The sequence below is a fragment of the Sus scrofa genome, chromosome 18, assembly GCF_054392235.1.
Source record: "Sus scrofa isolate SSC_HxYL_T2T_F1_AM1 chromosome 18, Sscrofa_HxYL_maternal_Yorkshire_Landrace_v2.0, whole genome shotgun sequence".
Lineage (NCBI taxonomy): Eukaryota > Metazoa > Chordata > Mammalia > Artiodactyla > Suidae > Sus > Sus scrofa.
This window is the reverse complement of record NC_139400.1, coordinates 13,211,771-13,231,745: the sequence shown is the minus strand read 5'-3', so window position 1 is coordinate 13,231,745 and position 19,975 is coordinate 13,211,771. Positions and strand designations below refer to the sequence as shown.

Below are 19,975 nucleotides of genomic sequence, written 5' to 3'. Positions count from 1 at the left end.
TGTGGAAGGGCCAGATGGTGCAGGTGCTCTGGAGACAGGCTGTAAATGTATACTGTCATCTGTCCCGAGCAGTGGAGAATTACTTCCGATTTCCCTTTGTCAACAGGAGTGGAACTGAACGCATTTCCCGCATCCGCGGTCACACCCTCTGCACCTGAAGCCTTGTGAAGCTGCCCTAGCAAAGATGCCATCACTGGAGAAGAAGCTTCAATCAAAGCTCCTACATAGCAGAGCTGGGAATGGGCCCAGCTTGGTGAATTAAATAGAGAAACAATGGGAAACAAGGGGAGACAAGCCCTCCTATTTCCTCTGAGATGCACTATTATTTTTAGTGGACTAACCGGCAGGGCAGCGAGAGGCAATGGGAGAGGCTTTCACTGTGTCATCCTCACTAGGATATAACCTGAAGTGACAGGCCAAGGGCTAACATCGGGATTCGGCCAACTGTGTGGTGTATTTATTCCAGTTATATATTCAGGGACCAGGAAACGCCACTAGCTGATGGCACCGTGCTCCTCTGGCATCTGAACTCCCCTGTGGGCTGTCCCCCATATGTGCCACCATTTATTGGTGAAGAGGCTTACGATGCCACATTCTAGCCTAGGCACCTTCTGTCCAACAGCTCCCAGGATATATGAGGGTTCCCTTTACCCACAGTGCCACCTACATAAGTGGCCATCACCCCCGCTGGGGAAACACTCGGCGAATCACGACTGCGTGTAGTTGTTATGGTGTCCAAGGTCCTTTTCCCCATCAGTCAATGGCCTGAAAAGTGATTCAAGTTCAGAATCTTATGGGTTTTAAGAGGGTGGCTTCCCTCAGCCTTCTGGTCATTCATCTTTGAGGTCTGGGTTGGTCAACGCCCTTGATGGCTGCACACCCATCTTGACCCAAGGGACACTGTATTCCACCAACCGTACCCCACCGCTCCTTTGGGTTCAGAGACCCTGAGTGTCACTCCGACCTTGTCACTCATTAGATAACTGTCCCACGTTGCTCCTGATGACTAAGCACCGCCACTTTGTTTCTCTTATTCGGGCATCCTCTTATTAAAAATCCCATCAGTAACAGTGAGTCTAGTTCTACCCAGGGTCTCCCACCAGCAGCTCTGGACAACGCGGTGTCCACCGTTGCTTGCCTTAGTCCTTGGACTCTTATCATCCTACATCCACTCTAACATGCCAGCTCCTCTGGGTCTTGTATCCTTTCTCCCACCTTCTGCCATGGGAGTTCTGGCATTGATCCTTAACTTAGTGTGGGCCAGGACTTTACCAAGCTTCTAGGAACTATCTTATTAACATGGGAGCACCCTTTCGTTGTGGTGCTACAAGGATGCTAAACCCTGCATCATGGTAGAAGTCTCTCATGTACATAAACTCTCATTGTCTAGCCCTACATTCTGGCCCTATCAGCATCCTCAGAATCCAGTCTATAGATAGTCTCCTGGTACTTGCCAGCACCTGTTGGCAACTTTCTATGGCTCATTCAGAATATAGTCCCCCCCCCCCTTTTTTTTTGGCGGACACAGAATTTTTCCATCCAAGTTATGTTTTAACTTATACCTTGTTATTAGTCTATTGGCCAAGAGGAGACGTGTGTGTCACCCGGGGGTGGGAGTGGGGTGGCGGATGGGAGAGAGAGTGTGCATTTTTTGCAAGGCAAAATCCTCTACGTCATCTTTAAGCAAATAAAGGACTTCAGTCTTCATTGGGAGGAATGGCTCCTTCTGTAGACCCAGAGGGTTCAGGATTCCAGGTTTCCCATTGCACACTCCCCCGTTTCACCCCAAGTCTCAGGGGCTCACCTTTCCGGATCGTGGCCTTGACCTTGGCCGTGCTCCCCTGTTGGAGCTGAGAATTAACCTTCTCCGGAGATCTACTTATCTTATAATTAAGTCCCGGGCCTGATACACAGATTTGTTTTCTGTCCTTTGGCTGCAGAAGATGAGAGCCTTTTTATACACTACCCAAGAAGTCCTCTGCTGTTCACACTGAGCCTCTAATTGATGATTAATAATCCTCAGCCTTTTATCTTTTTTCTCCCATGCATCCATCACCCACCCATCATCTAATCTGGTGATCCTTGTAATTGCTACTCCCTATACCTCTCCAACAACTGAAACGCTGCATGTCATGTCGCCCCAGCCAGTGCATTTCCTTCCCCTGACATCTCATCCCATGTCATCCCTAGTAGAAGTTGCCGCAGCTGCACGACGACTGCCAATCAGGGGCCCCCTGTCCTCTGCCAGCGCTAATACAATGCTTATGGCCAGCCCACCAGCAGGTGCTCAGTTCTCAAATCCCATTTCAGAGTCTGTTTCTTCAGACCACTCCTGGCTAAATGTCACAGATCAGGTTATCTGTGGAACAGACCACGTGCCAGAGGGTTTTATGAAAGAAAGTCCCTGGGTTATGCCCTTGAGATCAACCCCCAGGGGAGTGGTGGAGGCAGGGATGGCAGTGGCAGAAGAGGGACAGTGATCCAGTTGCCAAGGGCCTCCACAGATCCCATGAGGAGCTCTGGAGCTGGGGCTGCTCTTCAGGGCTGCCCCCAAAGGAAGGAGGGGAGGGCAGGTGTCACTGGAAGTGGACTGTCCCCAGAAAGAGCTGTGACCTCCCCTGAAGGAGAGTGATTTCCAGGGAGAGACTCAGCTAAGAGCTGTCGCAAGCAGAATGTTCAGATCTGGATAAATTAATTCTTCAGTCCTAATAGGCATAAGACTTGGGAATTACACCTTATAATCCGGTGAGAAATTTTAGAGAAAAGACTGTCAAAGAAGATTAATGGGTTCTTTTTTTTTTTTTGGTCGTATTGGAGCTACAGCTGCCAGCTTGTGCCGCAGCTACAGCAACACCAGATCTAAGCCAACAGCTCACCTACACCACAGCTCACGGCAATGCTGGATCCTTGATCAACTGAGCGAGGACAAGAATCGAACCCGCATCCTCATGGATCCTACCCGGATTCATTAACTGCTGAGCCGTGATGGGAACCCCCAGATCAATGGCTTCCAATCAGGCGTTTTAACAAGTGGAAGAACCAAAGGGATAGAGAGTCTAAGGGCTGATTAATTCCAAATTTGGGGGGCATCTAGGCTCTGGTTTAAACAGGGCGAATCTGACGTCGGGGCAAGTATGAGATTAAGTAATGTTCTGGCTTCCTGCGGAATAAAAAATATTAAAGGATAGTCTTCATATAGAGGTAACCTGCAATCAGATGGAATTGTGGATTTACATAAGGAAATGAAGAACACCAGATACTGTAAATATGCTCATAATTGCAAAAATATTTTAAGTCCTTTTTCTTTTTAAAAGATTTTTCGAAAGACCACTGTTTGAAGAAAAATGATAGTGATGTTTTGTGCATTTTACACAGAAACAAAATGTATGAAAAAATAGCACCAAGGATGAGTAGGAGGAAATTAAAGTAGACTTTTATAAAGTATTGATATTAAATGTGAAGTGTATTATAATATTAACTATATTATTATCTTAAGTTAGACTGTGATGAGTTGAAAAATACCTATTGTAAACTATAGAACATTTGCTAAAAAATGCCTGTAGTGGCAATAAAACAGACTTGTAAAACCTACTCAATCTGAGATTAGACAAGGGAAAGAGGAAAATGAACTCACAGATGGTAGCTTTAAACCTAACATTTGCATTCATGGGGATGGTCTAAATATGCCATTTAAGTGGCAAAAGGCAGAGAAGTTAGATTAATAAAATGCATGACCAATTATAGAGCTTCTAAAGACACGCTTTACATATAAAGATACTGTTAAGTTAGAAGTTTAAAAAAAGATGGAAAAGATACTGTGTAAACACCAATTATAAGACAGCTGCAGCGGTGATAATTACATCACACAAAGTTGATTTCAGAACAAGGACTATAACCATGGTATCACGGTGATACGTGGGAAAACCCAGTACGAAGACGCAATAGTCCTAAACGTAGAACTTCAAAATACCCAAAGCCGAAACAGAAGGAAATGAAAACAGAAAGAGATAATCTGCTATTATCACTGGCAATTCCATCACTTATCTCTCAGTAATTGATAGAACAAGCAAAAAGAAAATCCTGAAAGAATCTAGAACACATGAACCCCACAGTCAGCAAGCTGAGCTAATTGATTTTTATGATACATCCACCTAACAGAGGCAAATACACATCATCTCAATTGTATGTGAAATAGTCACCAAAATAGATCATACTCCAAGGCATAAAACACCTCTCCATAATCTTCCGATAAATTAAATCAAACAAAAAATATAATTTCTGAATCAAATGGATTTAAAATAGAGTAAAAATATATTTGGTAAATACCTCCAATGTTTGGGAATTAAATGAGATGCTTTAAAATGCCCATACTTTTCTTCTTTTTTTTTTTTCCAAGGAAAGCACAAGGGAATCATTTGAATAAATGAAAATGAAAATACAACATAGGAAAACTTGTGGGATGCAGGTAAATCAGTATTTATAAGGAAATTTATAGCTTAGAAGTAGAAAGATCTAAAAATAAATGGTGACAATGATTATGTGAGAAAAAGAATGTATATTTGTATGTGTGACTGGGTCACCTTGCTGTACAGTAGAAAATGGATAGAACACTGTAAACCAGCTATGATGGAAAAAATAAAAAATAGAAATCATTTTAAAAAATAAAAATAAATGGTTTCATACGTCAACTTATAAAAGGTAAAAAAAGAAAAAAGAGAAACTTAGACAAAAGGTAAGTACAATTAAGAAATAATAAAAAGGAGTTCCTGTTTTGGCTCAGTGGGTTAAGCACCCAATGTTGTCTCTGTAAGGATGTGGGTTCAATCCCTGGCCTTGCTCAGTGGGTTAAAGATATGGCAATACTGTGGCTGTGATGTTGGCCACAGCTGCAGCTCTGATTCAACCCTTAGCCCCTGGGGAACTTCTACATGCTGTAGGTGCAGCCACGGAAAAAAAAAGAAAAGAATAAATGATGCCTGGTTAGCTGAAGACAACGGCAATGTCTTAGGTTCCTATCCCCCAATTTTTCTCCAGATCTAATGGAGAACATCAAGAAAAGGAAAAAGCAGACAAAAACCACGCCCTGGACACCAAAGAAACACAGGGCAGCTGCTCACCCCTCTGCCCACTTCTCTTTAAGAGCTGTATTTCTCGCCTACAGAAATCCTCACTTTTCTTTCTCAATTTCTATCTCATTTCTGAATTCCTTCAGCAAGGAGACAAGAACTTTCCCTTCGGGAACCCCTGAACTTGGCTTTACTAAAAGAAGTAGGTACTGTTAAACTAGAAATTTTGTAAACAACTCCGATTCCACAAAAACGAACAATGACAGTTTAACATGTTACCATAAGTTACTGCCCCAAACTCACGAAAATTAAATTCGACACATAGCAACTGATGGAAATTCCCCCACCCTGGTAAATTATCGTGAAGCAGAAAACTCTACGATGGCATGCCAAGTGAAATTACCTGTACTCAAACGAGACTTTGAGGATATGAAAAAGAACCTCGATGAGAAATCTCAAAAACTGTGAAAACCCATGCACAAACAAAAACACCAGGAAAAAAATAAGAGTTCACTGAACTTAGGAAAGAAATGAAAGACAAAATCATCTCAAGTTTTAATAATGAATAACAAGATGTAGACTCAAATGAAAATTTTGTAAGAATCATTGAAGGAAGGTGAGAAAATAATCAAAATAATTTTAAAATGAGGTTTTAAAAAAATCAGAAAAAAAAAAAACAGTGGAAATGGGAGACAGCCAAAGGTGGAAGAATATTTATATTTTGGGGATAGCGAAATAAAATACTGTCTGGCACATCAGTAAACAGAATGTCACCATTATCAGTGATTGCAGCCAAGCCCCGAAGGAACTCAGGAAGGAAGCGAAAAACACCTGCCATCTAGCAGCCAGCAAGCCACTCCTGAAGGTGAGCCCTCAGGATGAGAAAGCACAGGATACTGGCCCACGTAGCTGAGAAGCACATCAAAAGAATGATGTCAGGGAGCTCAGACCTTGCACCTTCCCATACATAGAAAAACGCTAAATTCCTTAACCTGAGAATCTAGTTTTCTTCTATTAACAGCCAATTTTGTTCTAACTGCCTGCCCCTTGTTGCAGAACTTCGATAGATCCCAGCTCCCTGCTCGGAGCAGCTTTCTCAGGTTACTTGAGATGCTGCCTCCCAGGCTTAAGTTCTCAGTGTTGTCCACTGAATAAAATATAATGCTCAACTTTTAGGTTGCGCATATTTTTTGGTGTTGTGCACAGGGTTCACCCCCGGGGTGGGGTACCAGAACTATAGCACTGATTTTTTAAACTATAACCCAAGCAAACCTTGTGGAAAAAAACAAAGATTACTTTATACCTTGGAAGGACTTATCAGGTGTCTGAAAGCATGAAGTCAGAATGATCAACTCTGAGAGGTATCCTAGGAAAAGTTTTAGATTTCTAAGATGAAAAAAAAAAAAATTCCTCAAGGCCTCAGGTAAAGATCAAATAAGTCACAAAGATAAAAGAATGAGACGGCCATCTGATTCTTCAAAAGGGAACATAAAGGCAAAAATAAAGCAGCATTTTAAAAAAGCATCGAGACCTGATAGAACCTCTTTGGACCTGGTTATCAGGATAATGACTTCAAAGTCTGGAGGGCACCTAGCCCAGTACCTGGCACATTAATAAATGGTAGCTATTAAAATAAAAATTTAAAAAGCATCAAGACCATTAGAAGACAGCTGTCAACATATAAGAAGTAAGAGAATTCTGTACCTTTTTCAAGCCCTTTTAAGGAATTTATTTGAGAAAGAGCTCCCATACCACAGAGACCAACATGGAAACAATTTGAGGAAGAAAGAAAGAAAATAATAACAGTAAAGAATAAAAAGATACAGAATAAAATGTATGTTAAAATTTTTATTATTTTTTTAACTTTTTTTTATTTTTTGCTTTTTTTATTTTCTAGGGCCACACCTGGGGCATATGAAAGTTCCCAGGCAAGGGGCTGAATGGGAGCTGTTGCTGTCCACCTACACCATAGACACAGCAATGCCACATCTGAGCTGCGTCTGGGACCTATATCACAGCTCACGGCAACACCAGATCCTTAACCCACTGAGCGAAGCCAGGGATTGAACCTGCATCCTCATGGATCCTAGTCAGGTTTGTTAGTGCTGAGCCACGAGGGAACTCCTAAAACTATTCTTTTCAGTGGAGGAACAGGACCAGATCTTTCTTATACTGGAATTCTAATTCATATATGTAGAAGGATTGATGGAAAAGGAAATCACCAGCAGACAAACACCAGAGCAGAAATTGTTACAATCAAGAGTGGTGGACAGACGCTAAAATTAGTGGACAAAAGCAGGATGAGAAGCTGGATATCTGTATAGATTTAAACCACCTCCCTCCGAGATAGCCATTAATCAAAATGGGAAAAGTTGTCGCACTTCACTGTGGAGAAATCTGGTAGAAAGTACATTAGCCGTGTAGCAAAATTAGTGTCACAGTAATAAGATATATGGATACTTCCTCATGCAAGGCACTGAAATAAAAAACATAATGACATCTGCATTAGCAAAATAAATAAATACATTGTTTAGGCATGTATTTAACAAGCTACACTTATAACCTATACACTGAAAATTATATGTTTTCTAAGATAAATTTAAGAATATATAAGAAAATGGAGAAATATACTATGTCCCTGGATTGAAGACTCAATATTATTTAGAGAGCAATTCTCCACAAAATTGATAGATGGATTCAGTGCAATCCTAATCAACATTCTATTTTGTAGATTTGATAAGCCAATTCTAAATTTATATAAATATACAAAGAACTCTAAATGGTCAAAACAGCCTTAAAAGGGAAGAGCAAAGCTGAAGGAGTTGCAGTAACTGATTTCAAGACTTACTACAAAGACACACTATAAAGCTACACCATCAACATAGGATACCATAAGGATACACACACAGATCAAGGGAACAGACTAGAGAGACCAGAAAAAGAAGCAAATCTAAATAATAAACTAATTTCTAGTGAAGCTGCCAACCTAATTAGATAGAAAAAAAACAGACAAAGAGAGACTTTTCAACACATAATGCTGAAACAATGAAATATACAAATGGCAAAAAATTAAGCCTCAACTAGAAGTTAACATTTTAAAATTTCTAGAAGAAAAATATGGAAGAAATTCTCGTGATGTTACAGTAGGTAAGGACTTCTTATGTAAGACACGAAAAGTGCAAAATTTATAGAAGAGAAAAGAGCATTGATACATTGAATTTCACCAAGATTAGATGCTTCTGCTCATTGAAAGATATCTTTCAATATATGAAAAGGAAAACTACAGAATGCAAGAAAATATCTGGCAAGGGACTGATATCCAGGTCATATAAGAAAATATAAAGAACTCTTATGGCTCCACAACAAGAAACAAAGCAACTCAATTAAAAATAACAGATCTCGGAGTTCCCGTCTTGGCGCAGTGGTTAACGAATCCAACTAGGAACCATGAGGTTGCGGGTTCGATCCCTGGCCTTGCTCAGTGGGTTAAGGATCTGGCATTGCCATGAGCTGTGGTGTAGGTTGCAGACGCGGCTCGGATCCCCACGTTGCTATTGCTGTGGTGTAGGCCAGCGGTTATGGCTCCGATTCAACCCCTGGCCTGGGCGCCTCCATATGCCACAGGAGCAGCCCAAGAAATGGCAAAAAGACAAAAAAAAAAAAAAAAAAACTTAAAAATAAAAATAAGAATAACAGATCTCTAGAGTTCCCGTTGTGGCGCAGCAGAAACAAATCAAACTAGTACCCATGAGGTTGTGGGTTCAATCCCTGGCCTCACTCACTGGGTTAAGGATCCGGCGTTACTGTGATCTGTGGTGTAGGTCACAGAGGTGGCTCAGATCCCACGTTGCTGTGGCTGTGGTGCAGGCTGGCGGCTACAGCTCCAATTCGACCCCTAGTCTGGGAACTTCCATATGCTGTGGGTGCAGCCCTAAAAAGCAAAAAAAAAAAAAAAAAACCGATAAAAAATAACAGATCTCCAGGACTACTTGTTCATCTTATGTAAACACCGTACCCTTCGACCAACACCTCCCCATTTCCTTCACCCCAAGTCCTGGGGAACCAATATTCCTCTGTCTGTTTCTATGCGTTTGACTAGGTTTCTCATGTAAGTGGAATCAGGCAGGATCTGTTTTTCCGTGTCTGGCTGATTTCACTTAGCACAATGTCCTCCAGGTTCATCCGTATGGTCACAAGTGGCAGGACTGCTTTCTTTTTGAGGCTGGATGGCCTTCCAGCGTATGTAAACACCACATCTTTGTCCATTCATCTGCCGATGGACATTTAGTTTGCTCGGCGTCTTGGCTGTTGTGCGCATCGCCGCAGCGAGCATGGGGGTGCAGAGATGTCCTGGGGAAATCTCCAGTTCCCTTCCTTTGGGGGTACATCTAGAAGTGGGGTTGCTCGATCAGACGGTGGTTTTATTTTTTTATTTTTTAATAAGATTTTTATTTTTTATACATAATTTTTCTCACATTATCCTCCATCCGGCTCCATCACAAGTGACAAGATATAGTTCCCTGTGCTGCACAGCAGGGGCTCCTTGCTGATCCACTCCACATGTGCTAGTTCGCATCTACTCAGTAGTTTTGTTTGTAATTAGGTTAACGACACTCTATTGCATACGTTGAGTGTTCTTATCACAGAAAGGGAAAGATAAAGAAGGCAGGAGGCAGCTTTTGGAGGTGATGGACATGCTTATGGCATTGATTATAGTGATGATTTTACAGATGTATCTCTAACCTCATCAACTTGTACACATGACAGATGCCCAATTTTTATATGTCAGTCACACCTCAATAAAGTGATGTTTTAAAGGTCAAAAGGTTTACATAGGCACTTCACAAAAGAAAAAATATATAAGTATTTATATATATAATTTACATAAATATTTATAATATATAAATATATATTATATTTATTTATTATATATAATTTATTATATATTTATTATATACAATTTTTATATAATATATATAATTTATATATAATATAAAAAATTATATATCATGTATTATATACCATACCGACGTGGCCTGCAAACACATCCGTCTAAGGAGATGCTCAACGTGGACAGACACCAGAAGAGTGAAAATTAAAACAACAAGAACAATCAAAATGTAAAAGACGGACAGCACCAAGTGGTGACAACGACGAAAAGCAACTGAAAACGCAGATGCGTGGCCACCAAAGGAAATGTGAAAAGGGGTATCCACTTTGGAAAACATTTCGGCAGTTTGCTTGACATTAATATTCATTCATGTAAATACATTTAAATATATTTCCTGTATCACCCAGGAGTTCCACTCCTGGGTAATTACCCAAGAAAAATAAAAACGTTTGTCCACATAAAGGCTTTAGCCTTTGTTTTATTCACAGTGATGCAGGCACCTCGTACACCCAAGAGAAAAATTATATTCCTTATGGTTCTCTTAGAAATGACTAGTTTAAAACCGAACAGCTTGGGGTCCTTCCTTGTGCCTCTCCTTGGCTTAACTGCACCCGAAACACAATCACCCATAAGCTACAGATGAGGCACAATTGCCTTTGGGTCAAAGTTTATAAGCACGTGATGTTTGGGGGGCGGACTTTCCCAGCTTGCCCTAATCTCTGATCAATACACCCTTTTCTTAAGTATTTTTACTTTGGGAAAAACTGAGATACGATAACCCAGAAAACCACCAGGATGATGCTGAGATCTCATGACACCAACGTGGATGAGTAAATATTTCCCCCAAAGAAAGAAGGCAGCAGATTTGCCCTCAACCCTGACTGTTATCTGGAAACCTGTTTGTCTCCTTGTTACTATAAAACTCCCTGCAATTCCTCCCAATGGGGGCACAGTCTTTAAGGCATTAACCTGCCCTGGCCTCCTTCACCTGGCAGAGCAGTAAATGCTATTTTTTTCTCTTTCACCCAGAACTCTGTCTCTGGTGTCATGTTTCCATCCAGCACCAGCAGACAGAAGCCGCGTTTCGGCAACAACCGCAACTGAAAATTAGCAAGAACAGGGGAACATCCATGGGCAGGGGAGGGGATGGACAGAATGGGCTTCACCCACACAACGGATAGGGAATTCCATCAACAGGAAGAAATGAACCGCTGACGCACACCCGTAACCAAATGACAAGCCTCAAAAGCATCGTGCTGAACAAAAGAGCGGACACAGCAAAGGACACAGTGTAGGATGCAATTCCTTTGAAATTCTAGACGAGGCGAAACTAACCTATAGGGACAGGAAGCCCATCAGCTTTGGTCCACTCACAGACCTGGAGGAAACTGACTGGAAAGGGGAACTTAGGGAGGATAAAAATATGCCATGTCTTGAACGGGGCGATGGTTACATGGACATACATATTTGTCAAAATTCATGGAGCGTACGCATGAAATGCATGTATTTTATTGACACGGAAGGAAACCTCAATAAAACTGATTTTAAAAATCACTCTACACAAACTCAAAGCAGCGCAATGGCTCTCATCCATATAATTTGGTTGCGTGAGAATAGTAAAAATCTGCCACAGCAGCGCCAGATTTGAACCCAGGCAGTCTGACTCCAGAGCCTGAACGCTTATCCATAATGTAAGATCCCCTTAAGCTACCCGGTCATAATAAGCTGGACCATAGTCGTGACATTCTATAGTCAACAGTCAGGCCATGCTAGACAACACACACGTCATGGCAGCACCCAGACGGCAGTCAGAAGTCCACATTCTGAAGCCAAGTGTGTCTGGAAATCCACCAGCCAGTCTGTGCCTCACCAGACACAGATGAGACAGTGGGAGGGAAACCACGTAGAAGCCCCTGTGTCCTTGTCTTCCGAGGTAAGAGACTGAATCGAGAGCCTTCAGGAAACGCGGAGATGCAGGAACAAAGAACAGCTGTTGGACTGGGAACTGGTAACATTACAGCCCATAAATCTGCCACACAGCAGAAGCACCAAACTCACAGTTCCCTGAAAGGTATAAAGGCCCGACATGCATTTCTAAGTTGTTTTTAGAGGAAGCAGACCCACCAGATGAAAGCTGCTGACTCCAAGATCATAGACCCCAGACCCGCTGGAACCAGAGGGTTGATGACGCTGACTCCCCATGGCCTCACCACCCACCAGTCAGAAGACTGTCCACGTGCTGACCACGTCCTGCTCCTTGACCCTATGAGACGCCTCACCACTTGCTCCAGATGCGGGGTGCGGGGAGCAGGGTGTTGAGGGCACTCGCCTGCTGCGGCCCCCTTTGCCTGGCAAAGCAATAAAGCTATTCTTTTCTGCTTTATTCAAAACTTTGTCTCCAAGATTCAATTTGGTGCCAGCAGTGCACCGAGGATGGGCTTTGGCCACAGGAGTGGCAAACCCTGGCAGGCAAACACGTGGGCAGGTGGGCTATACGTGAGTGGTGGGGACTTTGTTGCCCTGAGGTATAAGCGAGACACACCACTCCTAACTGACCACTGGGGGCCATTCGAGCACCTTAAAATACAGTTTCCAATGATTCTAAGTCACTTCATTTCAGAAAGGACGGCTTGTTTTACCGACCCCTCTTCTGGCCCCCGGCTTTGTTGAAATGTGGCGAGTATGGATTTCATCTCATCAGACGCATGATGGAGGTAAAGGAGTCGTCATGAAATGACCTACATTTCTTCTCCCTGCAACTCCTGACAGGGGTCCAATCTAATCCCGAGACTGCAGGTGGTGAGAAGAGAACAGGTGGATGCAGATTTCACAGCCTTGGAGGAAACCCTCTAATCCAGGAGACAACTGGGCATGTCAAACAGATGCCAGGAAAATACTTCCCCCCTCTCATCACACATCTACTAAACTCACCCTGGCAGAATTTCATAGACTAACTCAGGGCAAAACTCCACCGCACGATTCAGCACCTATAGATTCCCAGATTCCATTCTTGCACCATCCGTAACCCAACAGCAGGTCAGTATTTATTTGAATGTCCTAAAGAATGTGCAGAAGGTCCAGGGATGTTTCCAGAATGTTAAAGGATTTATATTAGTAACAGTGACCATGTATCATATACCATCTAGGTTCTCTTTTAGTGTGTGCTAGGTACCACAGCTAGTGTGTTGCTACATCAGCTCGAGAGAAAGCAATAAGTCCAAGGTTATAAACCTCTTAGGCTGCACAGCTGAGTTTGGCTCTAGGAGTGTCCTTAATCATGGTGGCATCACAGGGAGGATGGGCAGAAGCCTGGGCCTGGAGAGAGACCCCCAGGGGCCTGTCTCTCACCCGGGCACATCCACTCTGCTCACCTCCAGAGCCAGATGCTTCTTACCAGACCATCAGGTGATGCTATATCTTCTTGATGAATGACAACTGTGCTGGTAAAATCCACCTCACACAATGCCTCGCTCTGTCATGAGATGTGCCCCTTTATCCTGTATCCCTGGGGACTGCTCAGTTATTCTGAGAAATGGTGCCACTCAAAGAGAAAATGGGGGTATCCCAATGTCCTCATTGCTCACTGATGAGGACCGGGCATGTTTGCTGGCACCAAATCCCTAAATCCAGCTAGTCTGTAGGGCCCCAAACACAAATTATAGCACAGAGAAACATGCGCCTATCTCAGCCACACAATGGATTTGAGACTGCACTTACGAACAGGTGCAATCAACCAACAAACATGTGCAATCAACCAACATAATACAAACAAAAAATAATGATGCAGAGCTGGAAGCCCATATTGCAGGGCAGAGGCTGTGTTGCTGGGCCAGAGATTCCGCTTTAGACGTGAGAAATGCTCAGGTGTTTGTTCTGGCCGTTTTCAACAGTCCCTCTCTTACCTCTGTATTTTACAGATGAACCTATGATTGCTTTGGCTTTTACTAGATAAGGTCTTATTCCTCAACCTGGACACATTTGGGTCCTTCTGTTTTACACAGAGCTGATCCAGAGAGGTTGTTTTTGTGCAGAGTATGATACGGCGCCTTTGCCTGTTTGCCCTTCCGCAGCGATAAAGGACATGTTGCCACGTTCCTCACCCACTGTCATCAGCACCAACCCGACTCCCTACAGTGATCTACTCATTCCGTGCAAGTGGACAGCCTGAGCGAACCAACAGTTAATCCCTGAGGTGCTGGCGTGTACAGACAATCATTCATGAATCGTGTTTTTGCTCTGCTAGAGCCTTGAGTGAATGAAACACAGAGTTTCCTGCTGAAGATTAAATACGATGAACGGTTTAATCACATAAGATTCTACAAGAGCCTAAAACATACCTACAAGGTTGATCAATAGTCCCTTGCTCATTTCAACCAAGGATCAAACTGAACCTTTGGTGAATAGCAAACGATTTTTACGGAGAAACGCATGGACAGTAAATTGGTCCATATTTTGCAGGTGGTTTCTTCTCTTGGAAGTTTGCGAGAACATTCTGTGTGTTCAGTGTTTTAGAATAAGACGATTTTTTTTTTATCCCTTTGTACTTTTTATATTTAACAGGTCAGCAGTTCTATCTATAGCCAACATGGTTAAGATATCATTTTCTTTCCAACAGCCGTAGCGTTACATTGAGAGATGGCCTACTCAACTCACGAGCATCAATAAATTCTCAAGAGCAAAAAAGATGAACTTCATTACTTACCAGACACAAGATACTCTCAGCATTTTCTTGATTTACTGTATTTGGGCCTTCTGCCTACAAATCAAAAAAAAAAAAAAAAAAAAAAGAAATACAGTAACATATCTGTTTGGCATCAGGAAATGAGTCATATCATTAGCAATAACACATTATCTTTTCCTAATTACAAGAACAACCTACAAGCATTTTTTAAATGGGAAAATGCAAAAAAGAATAAATATGAGGGAGTTCCCACTGTGGCACAGCAGAAACAAATCTGACTAGTATCCTTGAGGATGCAGGTTCGATCCCTGGTCTCGCTCAGTGGGTTAAGGATCCAGCGTTGCCATGAGCTGTGGTGCAGGTGGAAGACGCAGCACGGATCTGGCACTGCTGTGAGCTGTGGTGTAGGCTGGCAGCTGTAGCTCCGATTTGACCCCTAGCTTGGGAACCTCCATATGCCTCAGGTGCGGCCCTAAAAAGACAAAAAAAAAAAAAAAAGAAAGAAAAGAAAATTAAAAAAAAGAAAAGAAAACTCATCCATAATACTGTACCATATAGTTCTAGCAACTGAGGCAGCAGTCTTTATAAGTCTCCTAATGTAATTGTTTCAGATTTTTGTTCCCATGCAGGCTGCATGTATGCACACTGCGCAGAAAATGTTCACAAGCAAAGACTTTACTGTGCTTTCTATTTTATAAGATACTTGTGATCAAAGTCAAAATAAAAAATATGTCATTCAATTTTTCAATTCTGTTCCTACCTGAAACATTTAAGGAATGCATGCAATTCTATCTCTGGAGCTATGCTAACTTATTTAATCAATGACAAATTATTAAATATTTGGGCTGTTTTCCATTTTAGACTGTTTTTTAATTAATTATTTATTTTCCCGCTGTACAGCAGGGGACCAAGTTACACGTACATGTATACATATTTTTTTCCTCCCATTGTTGTGTTGCGATGTAAGTATCTAGACATAGTTCTCCATGCTACACAGCAGGATCTCATTGTAAACCCATTCCAAGAGCAATAGTTGGCATCCCTTAACCCCAGGCTCCCGATCCCTCCCACTCCCCCTCCCCGCCCCCCGCCCGGGCAGCCGCAAGTCTATTCTTCAAGCATTTTAGACAGTTTTTAATTATGTAATTAAAACTATTCACTGACCTGCACTGCAGCATATTTCTACACGCATACCTGATTATTTTTTTTAGATAAAATTTTTACAGGTAGAGTTGCCGTGTTAAAGAGAAAGTCCACTTTAAGTTTTATCGCTTATTGCAAAATTTATTTCTTTGCCCTCGAACTAGCCATGCCTTTTCCTCAAGCCCTCTCCAAAGCAAGTGGCACAATTTACTATATTTTCCTGGCAAATTATAAAATATTTTTGTATCTCAATGCTAGTTCAATTACTACTTTTTGTTCCTAGTTATACTAATGCTACTTCTAATATGTATTCCCCTTGCTTTTAGACTTTCTTGGAGGGAGTCTTCCTAAAAAGTATTACACCTGTATTATCTACCTATGTCTACATAACAAATTGCCACAAGCTTAGTGGCTTAAAACGGCATGCATTTTTTCATCTCACAGTTTCTGTGGGTCAGGGGTGTGGCCTGGCCTGGCAGGCCTCCCCTTGAGAACCTCTCAGAGAAAGCGGGAAAGGTGCTGGGTGGGCCTGAAGTTTCATTTGATGGCTCAGCTGGGAGAGAGGCGGCTTCCACCCACTTATATAGCTTTTGACAGGATCCAGTTCCTTTCAGGCCCCTGGACTCAGGGCTTCGGTTTCCAGCTGACTATTAGCAGAGACCACCCTCAGTTCTTGCCATGTGGGCCTTTTCCACATGGCACTTTGCTTTATCAAAGCCAGTAGGACGGGAGGCTACTAGCGAGATGGACGTTCGGCTAATGACAAGGGGACACCCCCTCAACATGGAGTTATCCCATGGGCCGGAAGAAAGGTATTCTGGGGATATTCTGCTTAAGGCCATGACTAGCAGAGGTGAAGTTCATCAAAAGCCATCACAGAAGCCACCCACCACAACACACTACTCTGATTTCTTTCTCTCTCTCTCTCTCTTTTTTTTTTTTTTTTTTTTTTTTTTTTTTTTAGGGCCACACTCACAGCATATGGAGGTTCTCAGGCTAGGGGTCCAATAGGAGCTACAGCTGCCCACCGCCTACACCACACCCACAGCCACCCGGAATCAGAGCTGCATCTGCACCCACACCACAGCTCACGGCAACACCAGATCCTTAACCCACTGAGCGAGGCCAGGGATTGAACCCTCAGCCTCATGGTACTTAGTTCCACAACGGGAACTCCTTTTTTTTTTTTTTTTCCCACTACTCTGATTTCTTGCAGGTATATATAAAAAGAGAATTAAAAAAAAAAAGGGAGTTCCCGTCATGCTGCAGCAGAAACAAATCCAACTAGGAACCATGAGGTTGTGGGTTCAATCCCTGGCCTCACTCAGTGGGTTAAGGAGCTGTCATGTAAGTCGAAGACGTGGCTCGGATCTGGTATTGCTGTGGCTGTGGTGTAGGCTGGCAGCAACAGCTCCAATTAGACCCCTAGCCTAGGAACCTCCATATGCCACGGGTGCGGCCCTGAAAGACAGACAAAAAAACAAAAACAAAAACCAAAAAACACAAAAAAACCGAATTGACCTTTAATTGCTGACTCATACCTCTATATCTCAGCAGAGTATCAATAAAAATATTAATCAGCTCATGCAATTATTGTTAAGATTAAATAATTTTTTAAAAGGCTTAGAACAACCTTTGGTGCAAAGCAAGTACCACACCAGCATCTGTAGTAATTTTCATCTTTAACTTCACCATCATCATCGCATCATCATCCCCATCATCACATCATTATCCTCACCATTATAACAACCACGCCATCACATCATTATCATGACTTCATCATCATCATCACATCATCATCACCATCACATCATCACATCATCACCATCACCATCATCACATCATCATCACCATCATCACATCATCATCCCCACCATCATAACAACCACTCCATCACATCATTATCATGACTTCATCATCATCATCACATCATCACCACATCATCATTCTCACCATCACACCATCATCACCATCATCACATCATCATCACCATCACATCATCACATCATCACCATCACCATCATCACATCATCACCACATCATCATCCTCACCATCATCACATTATCATCACCATCATCATCACCATCATCACATCATCATCACCATCATCACATCATCATCACCATCATCACATCATCACATCATCATACCCACCATCATAACAACCACTCCATCGCATCATTATCATGACTTCATCATCATCATCACATCATTACCACATCATCATCCTCACCATCATAACAACCATCACATCATTATCATGACTTCATCACCATCATCATCACCATCACACCATCATCACCATCATCACATCATCATCACCATCACCATCATCACATCATCATCACCATCACACCATCATCACCATCATCACCACCATCACCATCACAACAACCATCACATCATTATCATGATATCATCATGATCATCACCCCCACTGTGTTATAATGCCCTCAAGGATAAAACTTTTTGGGGTTGTTAACTTCCTCAGAAATACCTGAATAAGAGGGGATGAATAGATGAAAACAAAAGTCATTGCCATCTGGGATTATTTGGTCGGTCCAACGGTCCAACGTTTGCCTTTTCTAGTTTTTCAGTGTCATCTGTCTTTTTCGCATCTGTTCATTGTCATCCCTTGATGGTTTCCCTGCCCCTCCTAGTAATTTCCCTTTCTGCTCTGGGAGCCCATCACCTTACTGACTAAAAGACAAACTATCCAAACTTGGTCATGTGATAATTACAGTGAATTAATTCCTTATCTAATTTGGAATGTTTTCTGAACAAGAAATGAAATCTTGTCTTGTTTCCGACTGCTATAGATTCTTCTTAAAAGAGCCAAGAGATATACCTCAATTTAAAAGAAAAGAAAAAAAAACTAAAAGCAACTTCTTTCCTTTCTCCTCCTTCATCTGCTCTTAGGGGTATCCGTGCCTCTGGTCTCAAGATCTAAACTATCCTTCTTAGGAAGAGCTGACGGGATGCATGTGTGCGTGCGTGTGTGTCACAGATAATCCCTAAGAGGGTTTTTAGTGCCAACTTCATAACATCCACATCAGAGTAGTTTAAGGAGTGAATAAATCTTGTTGAAAAGCGAGATAAGATTGTGCCCTGAAGCTGACTTTATCTAGAATGTACATTATTTAGACTGTGTTTTTGTCTTCATTGGCCTTGTTGGGAAGGCTGATGGAAATTATGGGGAGACCCACGTCCCTTTCAGACTATGCCTTGGTACCTCCCTTTTGCAGGTACGAACTTACAGTCACCAAGCATGGGTGACATGACCAAGAACACACCACCAGGCTGTGGTCTTGGGGTGTGAAGCAGATCAACTGTTAAATTCAGGATGCTTTCCAGGAAAGACCGTCTGAAGGTCACCGGGACAGCCACTGGGGAGTCAGAAAGGAAGGTTCATCCCCTTTGAGGTCATGTCTTTTGTTCCAACTTTGTTCAGTAGGGATTGTTGTAGCCAAGAATTCTGTATTTCTCTGTCACAGCAAGAACTGCTGTTGAAGAACCCTAAGCTTTAGTTTTCACATTCATCGGTTCTGTGGCAAAAAATGATCTCCCTAATATCAAATTCTCCTCTTATTAACAAAACTCCTTTTTCAGTAACTGCTTTTGGTTTGTCTATTTTGTTGTTCACGTGTGGGTAGGTCTCTGTGCATATGTGTGTTCAGGGCACTGAATGCCTTCATGTCATGCTGAAAGATGACATTTCTTGGCCCAGGTTAAACTACAGAGGTTCACATGGGGGTGACGGGTGCGATGGTCTTGGCTGGGAAGTTGAGAAAGGCTCCTGCAAAGCAGGACAAAGAATTTGAGGGTGCCCTCTGTGCGCCTCCATCCCCCAGGTTTTTGCTGCCTGGCAGGTGGATGAAATGCCTGGGGCTCATGGGGTGACCATGAAAATGGAAGCTGTGAGTAGCCTGGACCATCATACCAGTCTAGACAGCCCATCTTGGCGAGATTTTCTTTTATTTTTGGATTTATTTTATGGGGGACAAAATATGCCATATGTTTAAGGCCCTGTTAATGGGAATTTTGTCTGATATGTAGTCAAACCCTAACTAATAAATTATGTGATCTTGATAGTAAATTCACATTTCTGTTTCCAAGTTTTCATACCTGTAAAATGGGCTCCTGTAAGAGGTGGGAAGAGGAATTTGATATTATGATTAGGTGGTTTCAAGGGT

The 19,975-nt window shown here is 42.3% G+C and overlaps 1 long non-coding RNA gene across 2 annotated transcripts in view; it reads right to left on the bottom strand.

Annotated features, from left to right (window-relative positions):
- Window positions 1-19,975, bottom strand: part of LOC110257611 (uncharacterized) — a 332,943-nt gene that overhangs the window by 190,053 nt on the left and 122,915 nt on the right. For both annotated transcript variants that reach the window (XR_014833452.1, XR_014833451.1), the window contains exon 2: window positions 14,660-14,713. This is a non-coding gene — a long non-coding RNA (uncharacterized LOC110257611). The remainder of the gene's footprint in view (window positions 1-14,659; window positions 14,714-19,975) is intronic.